A 21,110-nucleotide genomic window follows, 5' to 3' on the forward strand; every position below is an offset into this window, starting at 1 on the left:
TATATTTCAGAAACGTTTAGGCCGCTCCTTCAGAAGCTTTCAAGCTTCTCATTTGAAAGCTTTTGAAGCTTTTTTCAGAAGCTTCAAAGTTGACAAGCTTCTCTCCCAGAAAGAAAATCTTGAAAACTTCTAGAAGAGATTTCATTTTGTTGCAACCTGTACCAGCACAGCACAGTGATAGCGATTGCCCCACCAAATGCAATAAGTCACCGTGCAGTCGATATTACATGAGGTGAAACAGACGGCAAGCAGTAGCGCTTAGTTGTTGCGATCGCTGGATTTACTTTTGCACTCTCCTCTCAAGTCAACTAACTGTGGGGAGTTGGTGTTTATTTTTGAACGATTTAATTTATCGTTCGTCGATGCCAGGGAGATTTACAGAGTGCTTGCGATCGAACAATGATGTGGTAATTCAATGATCGATGTTTGCTGAAAAATTTATGAAGTTGGATGTTACAGATTCACTCTGAATGTTGAGAAACTTCTATAATATGCAGAAGTTTCTTTGGAAGCTTTCAAGCTTCTCTTTGGAAGCTTCCAAGCTTCTTTTTGGAAGCTTCCAAGCTTCTCTTCGGGAGCTTCCAAGCTTCTCTTCGGGAGCTTCCAAGCTTCTCTTCGGGAGCTTCCAAGCTTCTCTTCGGGAGCTTCCAAGCTTCACTTCGGAAGCTTCCGTGCTTCACTTCCGAAGCTTCTAAGATTTTCTTCGGAAGCTTCCAAGCTTCTCTGTGGAAGCTTCAAAGCTTCTCTTCAGCAGCTTCCAAGCTTCTCTCCGGGAGCTCCCAAGTTTCTTTCCGGGAGCTTCCAAGCTTCTCTTCGGAAGCTTTCATGCTTCACTTCCGAAGCTTCTAAGATTTTCTTCGCAAGCTTCTCTTTGGAAGCTTCCAAGCTTCTCTTCGGAAGCTTCCAAGCTTCTCTCCGGAAGCTTCCAAGCTTCTTTTTGGAAGCTTCCAAGCTTCTCTTCGGAAGCTTCCAAGCTTCTCTTCGGAAGCTTCCAAGCTTCTCTTCGGAAGCTTCCAAGCTGCTCTTCGGAAGCTTTCAAGCTTCTCTTCGGAAGCTTCCAAGCTTCTCTTCGGAAGCTTCCAAGCTTCTCTTCGGAAGTTTCCAAGCTTCTCTTCGGAAGCTTCCAAACTTCTCTTCGGAAGCTTTCAAGCTGGTCTTCGGAAACTTCCAAGCTTTACTTTGGAAGCTTCTAAGTTTTTCTTCGGAAACTTCCAAGCTTCTCTTCGTTAGCCTCCAAGCTTCTCTCCAAAAGCTTCTAAGCTTTTTTTTTTTCAGAAGCTTCCATGCTTCTTTTCGACAGCTTCCACGCTTCGAAGCTTCCCTGCGGAAGCTTCCAAGCTTCTCTCCGGAAGCTTCCAAGCTTCTCTTCGGAAGCTTCCAAGCTTCTCTCCGGAAGCTTCCAAGCTTCTCTCCGGAAGCTTCCAAGCTTCTCTCCGGAAGCTTCCAAGCTTCTCTCCGGAAGCTTCCAAGCTTCTCTCCGGAAGCTTCCAAGCTTCTCTCCGGAAGCTTCCAAGCTTCTCTCCGGAAGCTTCCAAGCTTCTCTCCGGAAGCTTCCAAGCTTCTCTCCGGAAGCTTCAACGTTTTTTACTCGGAAGCTTCCAAGCTTGTCCATCAGCAGATTTCAAATACTTCTAAAAAAGTTCCAAAACATTGTAGAACAAAATTTATTCTTTTGAAACTAAGCCCTGTGAGGCAAACAGTGAACTTCATTGTAAGAATTTCGAACTTGAGAGGAGTAGCCCGAACCATCAGAAATAATAAGTATTTAAGATTATAACAGCAATCATCATAAACCAAAGCACAATCAGTGCATGATAACATATCTTCCAAATAACAGCTAATGATTTGCATGCATTCTGATAAGTGTTTTCTCTTTCTTCCAAATTTCAGGTAAGCATCACGATCTTCCGTATCTCAGAACCACAATTATCGACAATTTCCACGTTTATCACGATTTTCCCGCGTCCAGTCTGTGGTAGCCTGTGCGTGCATGCCTGCACACACCTAAACTGTTGCAGCTACCTAAACTCAACAAAGACGATGATGATGATAATGGAGAGTTTCCAGTATTTGTTTTCTTTCTGCTGACCGAGGCAGTGCAGGAGTTTAGCAACTAAAAAAAGATTTCTTGAACCATGCAAAGGCGGCGGGTGGTAGTTAATTTGCGTTGCGTGATCGGGTGCAATTTTGCTACCAACAGCAATAAATGTTTGGGATATGGGAACTCACGAGGAAAGAGTTGAGGCTACACCGTGGTTCCCCTTACAGAACACGGTGGGCAAAATACGGTGCAGACAGGGATGGCTTTCCGCACTGAAAATTTGCACAGTGCAGCTCATTTTCATATTAAAGCTGCGTTAGCCTAGTGGTTAAGGCTATGGATTGCCAATCCGGAGACGGTGCGTTCGATTCCCGTTCCGGTCTGGAAAATTTTCCCGATTCCCTGGGCATAGTGTATCATTGTACTTGGCTCACAATATACAAATGCATGCAATGGCAGGCAAAGAAAGCCCTTCAATTATTTCCTGTGGAAATGCTCAAAGAACATTAAGTTGAAGTGAGGCAGGCCAAGTTCCAGTGAGGACGTAGAGCCACAAAGAAGAAGAAGACACATGCACACACACTGAGGAGCCTGCCATCCCTGGGTGCAGACAGTAAATAAGTAATTTTGCATAAACACTTTATTGTATAACCGCTCTTTAAAATCTCAAGAGTTTTAAGTATACAAAACATTTGCTCATAATGTGTTGGATTTTCTCCATGAATTTCTCAATGTACCGTATGCGTGATAATGTTTGCACCAAGGTAAGTAAAATTCCAGTTTCACTAAAATCGGAAAAACTCCATGACACTCATCGAGTGTTTCCTATTTACACGGATTGCAAATTAGCTCGTACACCCACTTAAGCAAATATTTAGCAATATTTTCGGCAAAGCAATCTCTTTTAGTTGAGAAATCACCATTGAATTCATAATTAACAAAAATGCGGGGGCACGAGCAAATTTTAAACCTGGGGGAATACTACTCATTTTATGAGTGCCATGGAAATATGTCAACATTGGTTATCCGTGTTGAGAATGTCGTTGCCGATGCGGCGCAGCAACGCTTCTGTGGCGTTCTGCAGCATAAACAAACTGGCCGGCTGTCACCTCCATCCCTCCGCAGTGTGCCGCACTCCCCGCATCCACTTACTGCTTATACGCTAACACCTTCCTTATAAACATCTTGGTTTGCACCATCGTTAAATAAAATTCCAGTTTCACTTGTGAAGACAATGTATTGGTTTTATTTGCAGGCATTTAAGCTATAAGTCATATCATAGTAGGCTGTGAATAAAAAGTATTGATTTTCTTAGTTTAACACTTGCATAATGACTAAGTGGCAACCTAGTTCGTGATTTGTCGACGCGCAAATGTCGAAAAGTATCCGTGGTAATGTCAAAGTCAAGATTAACAATTTTTGAATTATTTTTTTTTATTTTGACATTGCCTAATGGTGTAGACATTGACACACAAACAAAAGTTATAATAACTATTGATTCTGCAATTTGGTACGGATCGATAGTTTTTCGGAAATTGAAAAAAAACGGAGGTTGCGTTCGGGCAAATTCAAGACTTTCTTATATGGCGCTACTCATAGCTCCTAGATGCCATTGGTTATAATGTAAGTTTTTTTTTCTATGGTCGAAGGATCATAAAGGCCACCGTAATTTTCCTTTTCGATATGCCATGCCGTTAAGTCGCTGATTTCGCGTTTCTTTGCCATTTTTCTCATTGAGCGCATATAATCCACCCAAATCTTATTTTTGGTGATAGCGATAGCTTTCTTAATCCATGTTAACCTTGGACGACCAGTGGACACCTTCGGGAATAGTTGCCCTTGCTTTTTTTGGTCTAAGACTGTTTTACGGTTCTCCTGAACACTCCTGAAATGTATTTTTTAACATTTGCGCGTGAACAAGTCCCGACTACCGCTGCTACCCCTTCATGGTGCAAATTTTAAACTTAAGAAATCGGATTTTTTTAAGCGCAACCTACTGTGATATGAGTTAGAGCTTACGTGCATGCAATAAAAACCAAGACATTGTGTGTACAGGTGATATGGGTACCTTATTTGTACGATGCTGCAAACATTATCACGCATACGGTATTAATTACAAAAATTTCCGTAAAGTTTTCTAGGAACACTTCGGGAAATTTCTCATGGATCAAATCTCAAGCGATTCATGAAGAAAATTCTCCAGCATAACTTGAAAGAGACTGTCCAATAATTTCCGAAATCTTATTTCAAGAATAGACTTTGAAAGCTCCTAAAATATCTCGAAGAATTTCTCAAAAGAAAAGATTGACCTTTTGCTTTTATGAGAAAAACTGTGTCACAGTAGTTAATTATTAGTTAAATCACTGCGACCAAAACCTCATCCATAGGATCTACAGTAGGCGATCGAATGCATAATCAACTGCCTAGTTGATCAATTTCCTGTGCCCAACTATGCCATAGAGAAAGACATCCAATACATTACAGATCATCAATATGCTCAAATGGGTGTTATCAAAGTAGAGTAGCGAACCACTTGGGCAGCGGCCGGTATTTTCGGCACTCTTCGCTATAACTCAGTGAAGTCCAAACCAATTGACTTGCAATTTTGTACACGGCTAGATACTATACGTATCTCATCGCGTTCCAAAAATTGTATCAATTGGTTCAGATTTGGATGAGTTATAGCAGAAAAGTGCCCAAAATAGGACCCCTGCCGAGATGGTTCCACTTCCCCAAATTTCGCAGTATTCTCACATAACTGTTGAACCTTTATCGGAATATTCACCTTTTTTCTGAAAGGTCGCCTATTAAAGCTTTCATAAATAATAGCTGAAATTCGTACCCAGCTACTTTAAACTTGCCTTAATTTCTTTGTCGCCTTTCAATATGGGTAGAAAATTATTTCGTCGTATGCACTACTTCCCGTCATATCAGATGGAAAATAGTGAATAGTTAAAGATATTCCAACAGACCTTTGCCAACCAATAACCAGGCCCTATTGCATTGGAAATCGAATAATTACGCAACATTTCACTCCACTTACAACTTAACATTTTTCTCGTTATCGGTATGCCGAAGGCAACCGCATCAAATCAGCAGCTAGCCGAATTGTTCTTCATCACCGCTCAATTATAACTTTGCCAGATTCATTTACTCAATTGATTTTCAATTCACACACAGCTCACAAAAGCTCGGACGGAATATCAATTCATGTTGTGCCTGAAATAGACGTGGACAAGATGAGAAATTATTCAATCTTAATTTTGAAGGAAATGGTAGTAGTTTTACATTATGTTTTTATATTATATAAAAACTGAATTAGTCATTGAAACTAAACTGGCAATGATACATTGAAAAAGGTGCAAAATACACTAAATCTTGGACGCAATCAATGTTGGACGGAGCTTAGCATGCCGGGAATAAGATCCCTAAGTAGAAATTGCTTTCTTTTGTACCAGCGATTCGTTGAAAAAAAAGAGGAATTCCAGGACAATTTATTCATTTTTTTCAAATATTTTTGAATATTTTTTTTTAATAATGCCAAAAGCGTTTTTTTTAATAAGAATATAATTAATTATTTGCTTAACTTGCAATATTTTTGTACGTTTTAGGCAGACACAAATTTAACTTTGACTTTTTTTCTCCCCCCTCTTTCAAAAATTTTTGGCTGGATTTGGCATTTTGAGGGGGCAGATAAAAAAAATATTTATCAAAATATCGGGTCTTGTTCGAATTTAACAAATCTGATGAGTTTTTAATATTCTTCAGAATAAATGCTTTATTATTTTTATCCCCCCCCCTCGACCAGTCAAAGAATTGTGGGACAAAATGTGAAATAAATATTTGTAACGGCCTTATCAGTAATTTCGCACGATAAAGTAAGAAATGCTGCACCTTTCCGAAAAAAAAATGGTTGCAAATTATACTTACTTTCATAAACTCAGGTCGAAAAATGTTCTTGATGCGTATCTAAAAAATATTCAGCAACCCTTCAAAACAAAACTGTTTTTGAGAAACTTTTACTTTGTCCATAATTTTTCTATCTTGACACACAGTACTATGAATTGCCATAGATGACCGCTATATTATATCATAAATACCGTTTTTTTTGAGATAATTATCTAAAACCTGGGAGCGGTCGCGTCATGTACTGAGTGCACGCACCATAGAAAATGCACGCGTGTGCTCGAGGGTTAAGTTTCAATTTTTAAATATTTTTTTAGTACTTTTTTTTACAGTGTACACGTACTTTACATAGTCCAAAACACTGCCTAAAATATTTCCGAACACAGCACATCAATCGTTTCTGAGACATATGCCTATATATTTAAAAAAAAACTTCCAATGATTTTATGCTAAGGTTCTTAGGTTTAATTTTTTCAGCTATTTTCTACAGAATTCTTCCAGATTTTTTTCTAAGCATTTGCTCTAGAAATTTCTTTAGATAGTATACCATAGTGCAGGGATTATTGTGCATAAATTCCTTCGTAAATTGTTGAATTTTTTTCTGAGAATCCCTCCAAAGGTATCGCTAAGAGTTGTTTCCAGATGTATTGATAAATATTTTTGATAAAAAAAAATCTGGCATCTCTGCTCCAGATAGTGTAGTAGTTAAGGCTATGGATCGCCAATCCGGAGACGGCGGGTTCGATTCGCTTTCCAGTCGGGAAAATTTTCTCGACTCCCTGGACATAGTGTATCGCTATACTTGCTTCACAATATACAAATTCATGAAATGGCAGGCATAGCAAGCCCTTCAACTAATAACTGTGGAAGTGCTCATAGAGCCATAAAGAAGAAGAAGTATCTCCAAGATTTCTTCCAAGGATTTCGTCAGAAAATTCCCTGGGATTCCGCGGAAACTTTTTGAGAGATGAATGTCAGAGTGAGAGAGAAAAATGCATTTTCAAAAAAAAAAAAAGAAAGCCCTTGGACGCCTTCCGTTATTGCTCATAACAAAATTCCTCTATAGATTTCCTTATTCTCTTGAGATTTCTACAGGATTCTTCATGATATTCTTAAAGGAATATCTATTGGTATGTGTTTATGCAATTCTCTTATGATTTCTTCTAGAATTTCTTGCTAGGAGTTATTCTGGAATTCATGCTAGAAGTTCTCAAGCTGCAAGGACTCCTCCAGGAATAGCTCCAGGCATTCCTCAGTACTTTTTCAGGAACTCCTCCGAGGATTTCTCCACGGATTTCGAGAAAGGTTTCTACAAAAATTACCCCTCCTTCCGAAATATCATTGGGATTTTCCGAGCAGAGGGGAATATCAAATTAATAACTACGAAATTACAAAACCTGTTTTTATATCTCGTTTTGTTATTATTGTATTATCAAGGCATTACGTTTCCATAACATGTTTTGTTGGACAATCTTATTTGGTTATGACCATTGACCAAGCTATTGGTATACAGCCATTAAATAACATTTCAATATTACATTTTCTTGTGGAACAAGTTTGATTATTATTGTATTATTGAGAGTGTACTAATACTTTATGCTATCCCAAGGAACAGAAGTAACTGAACAACAGTTTCTTAAGCTAAAGTTTGCTTAAGATTGGTTGATTCCATTCTTATACAGCAAAAATGTATTTAAAATGTATATTTTTAATGGCACAACTGTCCCAAATGGAGGATAACGTGCCTCTGGAGCCGGCCTTCTGATACGTCATTCAACAACGTTATTTACAGTATTCCACGAGTTATGCTTCAGAAATATTTTATTTATTTATTTATTTACTTTAACTCTAAATTTTGGAAGAGGGAAAAACCCCTTTGAGTGATTTCGAAAACTATGCGTGAAATCGTTCTCAAAAAGGCACAAAACCTCTTTATCTTTTCGAAAAACAATATAAACAATATTTAAAACTAAATAAAGGCTCTTCCGGAAACAATCCATATCTGAGCCGTAATCTTGAAAAGAATTCAATTCGTCAAACGATGATAATGATCCGAGGTACTCTGTATGGGAACCGAAATTCGAATGCTGAAAATATAAGAGAAATATTTTATATTTTCACATGTTTTCCTTGTCGTTCCAGAGGATGAAGTCGGATCTACCTATTTGTGGTAAAAGATTACATGAAGAGTTGAAAATACGCCTATGAGGGAAGAGAGAAACTGAAGTTCGCAATGATTGTTCCGCCTTTCTCACATGCTAGTCTAAATATGTGTAGCATTCTCAGCCAACACGAAGTCATATATGATGTAGAAAAGGATGCTAATGTGGAGGCCATATGCGTACATGATTTCAATTAACCACGGTTAAAGTGTACGCATATCGCCTCCACTTTAGCATCCTATTCAATAGCATGTGCGATTGTTTGATGTCATAACTTATTTTGCTTTCGGGATGTTATCAAAACTTGTTCTTGAAATATTTCCCAAATTCACTGTTATTAAGTTGTTATTGACACAAATAAAATATGTTATTAAATTGATTTTCTAGGAACAATTTTTTGTTATGTGACTTGTTATTTTGCCGCTTATGACAGACAAGCTTATAACTCAATATTAGGATGCCAATGAAAATCGACTTTTCGAATTTCTAAAACGGGTAGCGCTCAAAAGTTTCGTCTTCTCAAAAAAAGTCACCTTGCAAAATTTCAGCTCAATCGGACTTCGTTAAGGGGTGGCCCAAAGCGGTCAAAGTTTGGCTGTTTTGAAACACGAAAATTTCAAAATCGAATTTTTTTTTTTGATGCCAAATTGAGTCAATATGTTATGTTAATAACATAAAAATAACTAATTCCATTATGCAGTTATTTTGCCAAAATCACGCATTTTGTTATGCTGTTGTTGTTGCGTATGCAACGATGGAAACAACTTTCCGAAATTTTAATTCTTTATTGGCACGCTTTCTCGTCCTCATTGGTCGCCCCCATGAAAAACGCTGGGGTGTTATTGTCACCTGCCTGTCAACTCGGGCCATCCATCTGGAGTTAGCCGCCTCGCTGAATACAAGTTCCTGCATACTAGCCCTGAGGAACTGTTTTGCACGTCGTGGAACTCCGGTAGAGATACGAAGTGACCGTGGTACAAATTTCATTGGGGCGGATAAGGAACTCAAGGCTGCGGTGGCGGGGCTGGACCAGAATAAGCTGATGGCTGCATTCACTACTCCGACAACATCGTGGCGGTTCAACCCTCCAGCATCTCCTCATATGGGCGGCTGCTGGGAACGTCTAATCCAGTCGGTCAAGAAAGTCTTAGCTGCAATCAAACCCCAGCGAGTGCCCACGGAGGAAGTTCTACGGAGCTACCTCATTCAGGTCGAAAACATCGTCAACAGTCGTCCGCTGACACATGTTCCAGTAGATAACTGCTCGTCACCAGCGCTGACTCCTAACCACTTCTTGGTAGGATCGTCAAACGGATCAAAACCTCTCGTTCCATATGTAGATAGTCCAATAGCGTTTCAGCAGTCTTGGAAGGGATCGGAAGCTATGGCAAATCGGTTCTGGCAGCGGTGGGTATCGGAGTACTTGCCAACGATCACTCGCCGCACTAAATGGTTCTACCCAGTGAAGCCAATCGCGGTAGGCGACGTGGTTGTCGTAGTGGATCCTGACCTACCAAGGAATCACTGGCCCAAAGGACGGATTGTATCGGTGAAGACCTCTTCGGATGGGCAAGTTCGTTCGGCAGTTGTACAGACTGCTTATGGATTCTACGACAGGCCTGCGACCAAGTTAGCTGTATTGGACGTAGGTGCAAACGAAAGTGAGCCGGACCCTAGGGGCGGGACAGCGTCTAATACCGACTCTAATACTGCCTAATAAATATTAATTTCCTAATATTCACCGTTCACCGAACCATTTTTTGGCTAGTATGTCATGACTTTTCATGCAACAGCCAACACAACCAACTGTCACGAAGACGCGAGGTAGGAATATGAGTTGACTGAGTATTTTCTAAATTTGTTCGATTGCAAAACTTAATTTCTTATCATTATTTTAGCTGTGAAACAATATGTTCTTCGACTTCGATCGTCGGAGAAGTGGCCTTCCAAACCAATGGATATACTCAGAGAAACAAAATGAGCTAAGATGTTCAATAAATACAAAACGGAGCGTATGTCAGTGTGTTTTTCATTTTTCGCAAAAGAACAGTTCAGTGGCATATGTTTTGTTTTGAGCTAAGACACCACTGGCACTACTAGTTCCAGACTGTTAAGCCAAAGTAATTGGATATTCATTACGAATATTCTCCGGTGATGTGGTCTCGGTATTGTATCAGATCCAAGATCAGATCTTCAGATCGAACGGTTAGCTCACATATTTGGATCACACTTAAACTTTGCGTAATAGACGTACATACAGATACTTTTACAACGATCACTGCAGCTTGATGATCGTGTCCACCCACCAGCGATATTTGTAAGTCCGGAGTTGATGCACTTGATAAGAGAAACACCTTATTAGAGTGACATTTGATCGATTTCGGTTTAATAGTCCTGAAATATACATTCATAGAACATTAGTGCAATAAAAGCACAACGATCAATTCTGTAATTTCTTCTAGCTTTTTTTTTTTTTTTGTTTATATTTATGTGTATTTTAACTTAAGCTAATTCTACACTTATTTCTTCTAGCTGTCATTTCTAATCAATTCAGATCAATCAGCATGGCTTACTTTGTTCGAATATGATGAGGCTTTGGGATTAATATTTCCTAATACTTCTAATATCGCTAATCAATATTAGAGCTGTCCCGCCCCTAGGCCGGACCAGGGTCCAACTACCGGGGGGGGACTGTTGCGTACACTTTACGTGTTCCGCCGCACCTGACTGTAAACCTCATTGATCGCTGACCTGCCGTTCCAAATACTTTGCTCCCGACGGAGTGGAGATGACGTGACAGCCGAGAAATGTCAGCGATAGCAGCGAAGCGAAGGAAGAAGTCAAACGTCAGCAGATGACTAGCATAAAAGTACAACGGAGTTAAAATTACGATTAGCAGCATAAAGTTAGTTATTATTGTCGTAAACGCATTTTGCGGATGACATGGATATTATTGCTAGGACATTTGGAACGGTGGCAGAACAGTACACCCGCCTGAAACGTGAAGCAGCAAAGGTCGGACTGGTGGTGAATGCGGCTAAGACAAAGTACATGCTGGTAGGTGGGACTGAGCGAGACAGGACAAGCCTTGGCAGCAATGTTACGATAGACGGGGATACTTTCGAGGTGGTAGAAGAATTCGTCTACCTCGGTTCCTTGCTAACGGCTGACAATAACGTGAGCCGTGAAATACGAAGGCGCATCATCAGTGGAAGTCGTGCCTATTATGGGCTCCAGAAGAAACTGCGGTCAAAAAAGATTCACCCCCGCACCAAATGTACCATGTACAAGACGTTAATAAGACCGGTGGTTCTCTACGGGCACGAGACGTGGACGATGCTCGAGGAGGACATGCAAGCACTCGGAGTTTTCGAGCGACGGGTGCTAAGGACGATCTTCGGCGGCGTACAGGAAAACGGTGTGTGGCGGAGAAGGATGAACCACGAGCTCGCTGCACTTTATGGCGAACCCAGCATCCAGAAGGTAGCCAAAGCCGGAAGGATACGGTGGGCAGGGCATGTTGCAAGAATGCCGGACAACAACCCTGCAAAGTTGGTGTTTGCTAACCATCCGGTTGGTACAAGAAGGCGTGGAGCGCAGAGAGCACGATGGGCGGACCAGGTGGAGCGTGATCTGGCGAGTGTTGGGCGTGACCGACGTTGGAGAGCTGCAGCTGCAAATCGAGTATTATGGCGGCAAATTGTTGATTCAGTATTATCATGAATTTGATGTTAACTAAATAAATGAAATGAATGTCGTAAACGCAGTGATTTGTCTATTAGTCTAATGTTAAATCTAAAATTAATTGGTGAGACGTGATTCATGCATATGTATACCTAAAGCTAATTAAACTAAATTCAGTTCACAGTTAGATCAGCAAATGTGGTAACCTGCAAAGATTTGCGCCGGCTCTATTGAAACTAAAATTACATAAATCCTAGAGGTAACTATATAAAAACTACATGCAACTTAAGATTAATTGTTATTCTTAAACTAGCTGGTCGCGCAAAACTTAATCCTAGAACCGATCGAACCCGGTAAAATACAGGAAACTTACAAACGTAAGTAAAGCCCAAAATGTAATCTAAAACATAACCTAAACATATAAATGTACTTATTCTAGGAAAATTTTATTCGCTGCACCAGTCAGCGTGCTAATAAACGAATTAAGATTTCGGAAAGTGTTTCCATCGTTGCATCTGCAACAGTTGTTATTCTCTGCTCGGGTTCGTCCTGTATTTCTTCGGGTAACACTAGCTTACAAAATAAAACGAAAGTCGTGAACTTCTGTCAACGATCAAAATTTTTGAAGCACAATTTAGCGCTGATTTCGAAACCGACCTTCAAAAAATTTTAAGTAGAACAGTTTTTGAGTTTTAGCTGAATATTTAGTTTTACAACTTTTCAAAATATGTAATTTACTAAAATTCAAATAGATTGCGTTTTGTTCAACCAATTTTAAATCTTTTTCCATAAATTAAAAGCTGAATACAATTCCATTCGATCATCTGAATACAGGTTTTGTGTCAAATCGATTAATTTCAAGATATTGGCGAGTTTTAGGGACGATCTCCTTGAATTTTAGCAAAATTCCCAAAATTTTTTGATGAAATTTATTATTTTAAATAAGAAAAACCCTATTTAAAAATTCTTTCTCGACGTTTATTTGACATATCATGTGTAGGCGAGTTACAGTAAAAATCAGCTCAATCGGAGCATTGATTACGGAAAATGAAGTGAGCGACTTTGCTTAAAAATAGAACAAAAATCGATTCCAAATCAATACCCTTGTATGGAAAGTCGAAAAAATTTCCGCTCTACTGTAATTTTTTTCTTTTGCGTTTTCAAACTCAGGGCATGATTCTACACCAAAAATGATCATCAGCTTAACGAGTTCAAAAATGCTGTAAACTAGTGTAATTTATGTAGAAGTTCTTCCATGGTTCCTCAATAAATTTTTCCTAGAATTTAAACAGGGATTTCTCTGAGGATTCCACTTTGGTTTCAAGACATTTTTTCTAGAAATAATTCTATAAAGATTTTTACAGGGATTATGAGTAGGGGAACAAAGTCCAAAATGCCAAGATGGGGTAAAAAGGCCCAACTCATAAAATCATTCCTGAATGGGACTTGATCATTACTTTAGGTGAATGGTGTCAAGATATGTTTGCATCCAACATTCTTCTAGAAGCTAGACCGCCAAACCGACAAGAAATCTTTTGATTTCCCAATGAAAATTGGCAACTTCCGGTTTTTCGTGTTTACAGTTAAGGTTTTTGGTGATTTTATTACCAGCCAAGTGTTTCCAACAAGATTGAGGCACACATGGAGGCGCATGGCTGTTGATGTCTACGCTGTCCATGTTGGAGGTCATTCAAATATGACGACCATCGTTTTGCGAGGAGGGGGTGATACTCCCTTTATTGAGTATACGAAAAAAAAACGTGACAGAAGGGGGAAAGGGAGTAGAAAATACTCGAAAACTATTGGACGTAATTTTTGAATGTTTTCATGAAGTGGCATCTTACCACATAGCAGATGGCCTTTTTGCACCACGTCCGTTTTACGAACCAGTTTTTGAAATCGCTAAAAATCGATGAAAACAAAATAGCTTGGTGAATATTTTTGCTGTAGTATCGAGCAAATATTGTCTAATTGCTGTTACCACTTTGAAAGCCTAACAAATGGGGATAATTATAATTAAAAACGATGAAAGCTTGAAAAATGGCATCTTACCCCACTTTCCCCTACCCAGTCAACCAATGTTCATATAAGATGTTGCATAAGATGTTAAAGTGGACGCTATATGCGTACATTTAACATGCGCCTAAATGGAGGCATGCACGCATATGACACCCACTTTATCATCTTATGCAACATCTTATACGATTACTGGTTGTCTGGGTAAATAGTTTATTTAAAAAAATTCCCGATTTTGTCATATATGTTGGAATGCTCAGGTATCCATTCTCAAAAGACGGAGCTGCAATGTTGTACACATACTTTCTGGAACATCCTATAACATTTATAAAAAAAAATAATGCAAATATTCTGAAAGCTTATCATGAATTAAAAAAACTTGATCTTCAAATATGTGCATTGTTTATAGAATCTTATTTACATTAATCCAAAACAATTTGAAATACAAAAATCTTTCTGTAGCATCCCCAGTAAGTAATCCAACGTTCATCAATGTGAATTTCACTGAAGCCTATACAGTAGCCAAACACGTACAGCAAACCGCTTCCAAATCAGGTAGCAATTTTCTCGCAGTCAATCCTAATTTGTATTGTCCCTTCATCATCTCCAAAATTGCATTGAAACGCTTTCTGTCTGCCATACCGGCCACTGTTCCAGCAACACCACAACGAACGGCTTAATCAGCTTCCTCTGGACCGGACGAAACACCTATACATCTATCGACCCCGACCCTACCAGGCAGAAGGGGAGCCCAAACTACGGAACCAGCCACCCGTATAATTTGAATGCACCATTAAGTTGCGTAATCGTGTAATTAATTCGAATTCAATTTGGAGACTGCAAGCTGCCCTGTCCAGCACGCTTGGCTTGATTATTTGTGTGCTGCTCAGGAATCTGCATTCGACAAATCAAGTCCGGCGACGTCCACCCGACCCGACCCGGTTGATCTATGTCCATCAGTCGACGACGGACACAAACTTGGACACAAAGGAAAGGGCATTCCGAGCAATCAGCCAAATGCAACTAATCGAAAGATGAATGTTTGTTCGCGTGCGCGACGATTCTGATTTGCCGAGATACGCGGCGGGTTTAGATTAGTGCTGCAGAATTCCATGCATGAACCCTGACGTTAAATTCCAGTTCGGTATAAATTTCACCCAAAGTGTGATATAATCTTCGACCGAATGCCATAACCGTTTCAATTTAATCCGATTCGCTCCAAAATGGCATCACCGCTTTAACACAAGAATATAGGCACTAGGCAGAGCCCAACCGTGGCGTAATCATAAAGATAATGGATGCTAAACTATACATTAACAGAGAATTTATGCAAATTGCATCTGCTCGAAGCACCACTCTCTTGTCGAAAAAGCGCATCGTTCTCGCATAAAAGCTCTAAGCCAAGCTGCTTTCTAATCCTCCTCCAATGGTGGTGTGCTGTAGCTCACGATGGTGCGGTGGAAAGAGCCGTCATTAATTTTATTGCATGTTGCCAAAGTCGCTGGCTATGGCTGCCTCCATCCGATACCTCTTTGTGTAGGTACGGGAAAGCCACCTCCCTTTCTTCGCTCGAATTAAATAATTTCCAAGCAGAATCCATCATTTTTTAGCATACCTTTTAAAGGGAGGTAGCTCGTCAGCCAGTCAGCCAGACGTTTATCACAATCGGCGTTTAGCATTTATGGAAGCATCCATTTAACACAACAAAAACTTGTGTAGCGAGGGCACATTAAATCATTGCACAGTGGGTTGCAACTGGTCATGAGTCGTCCATTCATTCTTGTATGTTTTTGGACACCGGGGAAAGAAATTAAACAACTTCTCTTCAGCAAATAGTACTTTTTATTAAAGATTTTGTATTAAAGCTTCAAAATAAACAGTTTCATCTATGTATTTGCATGATTTAACGAAAAAATGACAAGGATTGTCTCACTATCAAAATGGAAGAATTTCAGGAAGATTATCGTTAGGAATCTCGTTGGAAATATCAGGAGACATTCCGGATAGAAGGCTGGGATAATCCCTGGATGAATTCCCAAGAATGGCAGGAGGAGTTTGCTTGAGGAATCTCTTAGGGAAACCTTTGAACAATCCAGACAGGGGTATTTGAAATAACTCCTGGAAAATCTCTTAATCCTGAGAGAAATCCCTGAAGAAATCTCTGGACAGATTTATAATGAAATCTTAATAGGAATCCTTCAAAGAATCACTGAAGAATCCTAGAGGCAAGGATGCCATACATACACATTTATCTGTATTATACAGACTTTTGAGCATCCATACAGATTTCGTTTTATATGAAAAACAGACTTTTGAGTTAGAGAGGCCATTTTATTTTTGTGTGGGATAGATTTTTCTCCCAAATTTTGTATGGGATACGAATTTTAGAAAAGTGTGATACAGATTCTTCAAAACAAATCTGGCATCCCTGCCTGGAAGTAAATCTTAGAGCAATACTTAGAACATACAGATTTTTCTGTACTATACTGATTTTCGAGCATTTATACAGATTGCGTTTTGAATGAAGTTTTTTAGCCGGAGGAGATACTTTACAGACTTCTCACTCAGATTTTGCATGGGTTACAGATTTTTTAAACGGATGAAACGGAATTATTCCGGAAGAAAACTGCTCATGTATGAGTTTCTATATGTTATTTGTTTTGCTATATTCTTCACCCACTTTTGTGACGAGCGTCTGAAAAAAACTTTTTTGTAATTACGTTGTGAAAAGTTGAACATTTCAGTTGGCTGAAGTATGCTGAAATGGCCTATTTTTCACTACTAATGCAAGTGTGCCGAAAAGTATTACTTTTCGGCACTCTTAAGAGTGCTGAAAAGTAGCACTTTTCGGCACTTTTGCTAGTACGCACTTTTTACTTACCCCCATGCCTTCCGTAGATTCATCCACTGCCTCTACATCTACTGAGCAGCTCGAATCCGAATCAGGACGATTTCAATTCGGAATCGAACTACAAATCAAGTGTAGAGGCAGCTGCTGAATCTGCTTTTGCTCTTGACCGCGCACAACTGTTTGACAACGGGAGCTCGATCGTTGGTGACGCCTACTACACCAGAGCCTACCTGGTCAAACAAAAAACTACGCCGATAAGCATGAGCACGCGCACGTGGTTCCTACTGATACATGTTTGTGTAGCTAGAAAATTCGCACTGAATTGGTGTTTTTCGTAATTACAAAAAACTTTGTATGCAACTCGTTGCAAAACTCGATTTTTTCAGCACTCGTCGTATTTATCCAACTCGGCAAGCCTCGTTGGATAAATGTACGACTCGTGCTGAAAAAATCATCATTTTGCAACTTGTTGCATAAATAACTATTATGCAATTCAGTATCATAATTTACATATTATATAACTCATTTTGGTATCATAATGTCCAATTTTTCCGAACTGGCTCATAATGCAACTGAAATGGGTTGCATAATGAAAAGTAGTTGTATAATGTTCATAATGAAACTCATTGGAGTTGCATTATGAACATTAAGCAACTCAAATGGGTTGCATTACGAAAAAATCATTGCATAAAAATTTGTATTTGTATTCGTATAAATTTGAGGATATTCAAATGGCACTCTTATATGCATTGCATGTTTATGTTAGATGTCATATAATTTAAATTTTCCAAAAACCTTAGCCTTCTCTCTGAAAAGCTTACTGCCATTCTCAAAACTTGCCAAGTCTCCCAGGAAGGTACATGCTTTTCCATGAATTATGGATCGATCTTTAAAACAATAAGAAGGAAACAATTTTTGGGATTTCTTATATCAGAATAGATGGTACGTACATGTTGAACGAATGAGAATATGAAACAAAATTGGTCTTCGTTAATCGTTATTCGAGGCGTACTGGGGAATACTTGAAACAAAAAAGACACAGAATGTTGATTAATTGGAAAATTGAAAGATGAAATTGGGAAAAACATCGCGTTCTGGTGGGATTCGAACCGACGACTCCGTATTCGCTAGACCGGCGCCTTAACCAACTAAGCCACAGAACAAGTAACAATTCTGCGGAATAGAAAGCCAAACTGACTCCACACTTAAGCGTTAACTTATGTCAAATTAAATTGTTAATCATTTTCGAAATTCACGCAAACACGCTCTTGCATATCGGCAGAGTTATGTTTTGTCTTTATTCAATTCATTTTTGATTATGAGGCTTAGTACGTAGTATATTGAATACAGAATTTACTGAAACCATGAGCTTTCAATCAAAAGGTTTAAGATTTAATTTTAGATTTTCTTTGGGTTCTGGAAAAAAAATGTGGTCAAGTTATTGCATGCAGTTAACAATGATAGTTAGGTTTGTACAATCAGTAGATAGAATAAAAAAATGGTTTTATCAACCTATGGTGAACAGAACCTTTCTTACACTTATTTATATTATTGTTGCATTATTCGTATTCAACATATTTGTTTTATGTGAGTGTTTCTTTTGGACATTCTAGAAAATATTATGGTTTTAGCATCTAGCATTCTTAAAATAGAATATAGTATCTATATGATGTCCAATGGACACCCCTGTTTTTATCGAAACCGTTGAGTTTTATGCAAAACTTTTAATACATAGGCGTAAAGGAATAAGTCATGGTTCTATTTTTCAAAACTACCATTTATGTTGCTCCAAAATAACCGAAATATCATTGAAATTGATATATGTTTTTCATATGGTGAAATTCTTATAATTTCGAAGCAGTAACAAATAAGGGGCTGTTCATAAACCACGTAGACCAAAATTTGGTCATCTCAGACCCCCCCCCCCTTCGTAGACTTTCGTTCATACAAAAATTTTAAAATTTGTATGGAGCGTAGACTTTGGCCAGACCCCCCCCTCCCCACAAAAAGTCTACGTGGTTTATGAACGGCCCCTAAGCTATTACAAGTGTTTAAGTGTGTCCAGCATAAAAACAAGTGAATTCGTTACCTAATCTACATGTATACGAAGACTTAGCAATGGATGGAGTATTTTATTTTTGATCAGAATTTACTTAAAATAGCAATTTTAATGTTGTAGTCGATTCGGGGCGAAATGAACACTGGCAATTACGAATGGATGTACGCGCATTGCATACTGTTAGGCGTTTTAGAGAGTTTGGAAAAAATCAATCCGATTATTCAAGCTTATAGTTTATTTAATTAACTTTGATGTTATGTAAACTCGTCTAATATGAGATATTATATCTGTGGTATTGATCTCCGTAGGCAAATCACTTAACTGGTCGATGTAACCAAAGCATTAGCACAAAATATGCAGGGGTGTCCATTATGCCCCGTTGGGTGTCCATTTCGCCCCGTACCTTTCCTGTCAGCCCTGAAAATTACAATTCATTATTTCTTCACAATAAAAACATTCTACCTGCTGTAAATGATTGAAAGACGTAGGAAACAAGTTAAAGTTGTAAGTCAACTGATAATATGTTAAGTTTTACTCTGTTATACAGGCCTAACGTACTCATTTGCTTAGGGTGTCCATTATGCCCCTAATCCCCCTATGTATTACAAAATTAAAATTTTACTATTTTGTTTAAAAAATATGTTAAGTTTTGAGTATATTTTTTTTTTCTTTTTTGCTTTTTTATTTTTTTTTCTTTAAATAATCTTTATTTGAATCTCAATCAATTTTTACATTCATGAACTTAAACTAGGTGTTCTGTGTATTATTTCAAACTATCATTCTAATTTGGTAAAACAAATTTATTGTTAAAATAAATATAATAATTTTTTTCTCGATTATTTGCATTTCTTTATGACTAAGACTAGCATATGATAAAATTCTTAAAATTTCAAGCTTTTATGAACTTTTCCAAGATTGTTTCTACGATAATTAGAAAAATTTCAATAAATCGGAGAAAATTGGGTTGATTTTGAATATCCATACATTTTGTATGGGATGACAAATTGGTCAAAAATCTTAAACTTCAACTACTCGAAAATGCGGTTTTATCACTTACACCCCTTTGCTTCTCACCCCCTTAATTTTAATCATTTATAATAATCTTTAGCTTACCTAAAAACCAAATGAATCATTAATCTGAATTATTTTTGAAGAAATTTCAGCAGCGTGTATGACACAAATTCAATAGACATTCCCAAAGGATTCGTAAAAACAAATGTCAGTGAGAAAATTAAGAGGCATTCATGGAAAAATATGTTGAGAAAGAATCTGAAGAACCTGAGAGAATTCCAGCAGGCATTCTTGGAGAAATTCCAAAACGGACGGGAAGAGTTATTTTAAAATTCTTGAAGAAATCACAGAATTAGTCCCAAACCGGGAGTATTTTCTAGAGAAATTTCTTAAGGAACCATTAGTCCATTAGGGAAATTCGCATAGGAATGCCAAGAGGAACCTTTGAAGGAATTCCCTGAGAAATCCCTAGAGGTGCCATATGAAAAATTTCTGTAAAAATCGTAGCAGACATTCCTGGAGGAATTCTAAGAGCAATTTCTCAAGTAATCCTTGCATAAATCTTCTAGGAGTTCCTCAAGGAATGACAGTGCTGAAAATGTCATTTCGACATATCTAAATTCAACCACAGCTTATTTTAGAAGCTCAACCTGAAAATATGGTATATGAAAAAACTTGTACGGCTAGACCAGCTGTACAAGAATGTCACGGAAAACTCGATCTTTCTCGAATATTTAAGATAAATGTCACGGACTACCTTTGAAAAATGCTTATGATATTCATAGTGAATATCCTTTGGCATTTTTCGAAGGCAGTCCGTGACATTTACCTTAAGTATTCGAAAAAGATCGATTTTTCCGTGACTTTCTTGTACAGCTGGTCTAGCCGCACAAGTTTTTCTTATTCCCTTTTTTCAGGTTGATCTTCTAAAAAGTGTTGAATGTGGTTGAATTTAGATATGTCGAAATGACGTTTTCAGCACTTCTCTTTGAAAATCAGTAGAAATTCCTGATAGGATTCATTCAGAAATTAGAACCAGGATTTCTTCAGGCATTCTTGGCGAGGTTCCCTAGGAATTTCCAGCTGAGATTTCTCCAGAATTTGTTTTTGGGAGTACTCCTAGAAACGTAGAAGATATCCAGCCGAAATCACTGAGAAAATTCATAGTAGAATTTCTAGAAGAACTGCAGTAGAAATCCCTGAATATAATATAATGTCAGCATAAATCATTGAGAATTCTCCGGAGAAATCACAGTAAAAATCTCTGGAGGAATTCTGGCAGGCATTTCTGGAAGAGTTCCAAGAGCAATTCCCAGAGGATTTCCAAATGCTATTCATGGAACAATCCTTGGAGGAATTCTAGGCAGGGATGTTTTCTAT

General features: G+C 38.4%; 1 protein-coding gene and 1 long non-coding RNA gene across 2 annotated transcripts in view; both read left to right on the top strand.

The window, feature by feature from the left end:
- Positions 1-21,110, top strand: part of LOC109399288 (uncharacterized) — a 691,732-nt gene that overhangs the window by 544,112 nt on the left and 126,510 nt on the right. The window lies entirely within an intron of this gene.
- On the top strand, positions 11,887-12,310 carry LOC134287460 (uncharacterized). The gene is made up of 3 exons (XR_009997320.1): positions 11,887-11,917; positions 11,971-12,052; positions 12,107-12,310. It is a non-coding gene; the product is annotated as an uncharacterized LOC134287460 (long non-coding RNA).

Source organism: Aedes albopictus, chromosome 2 (genome assembly GCF_035046485.1).
Source record: "Aedes albopictus strain Foshan chromosome 2, AalbF5, whole genome shotgun sequence".
Taxonomy (NCBI): Eukaryota; Metazoa; Arthropoda; class Insecta; order Diptera; family Culicidae; genus Aedes; species Aedes albopictus.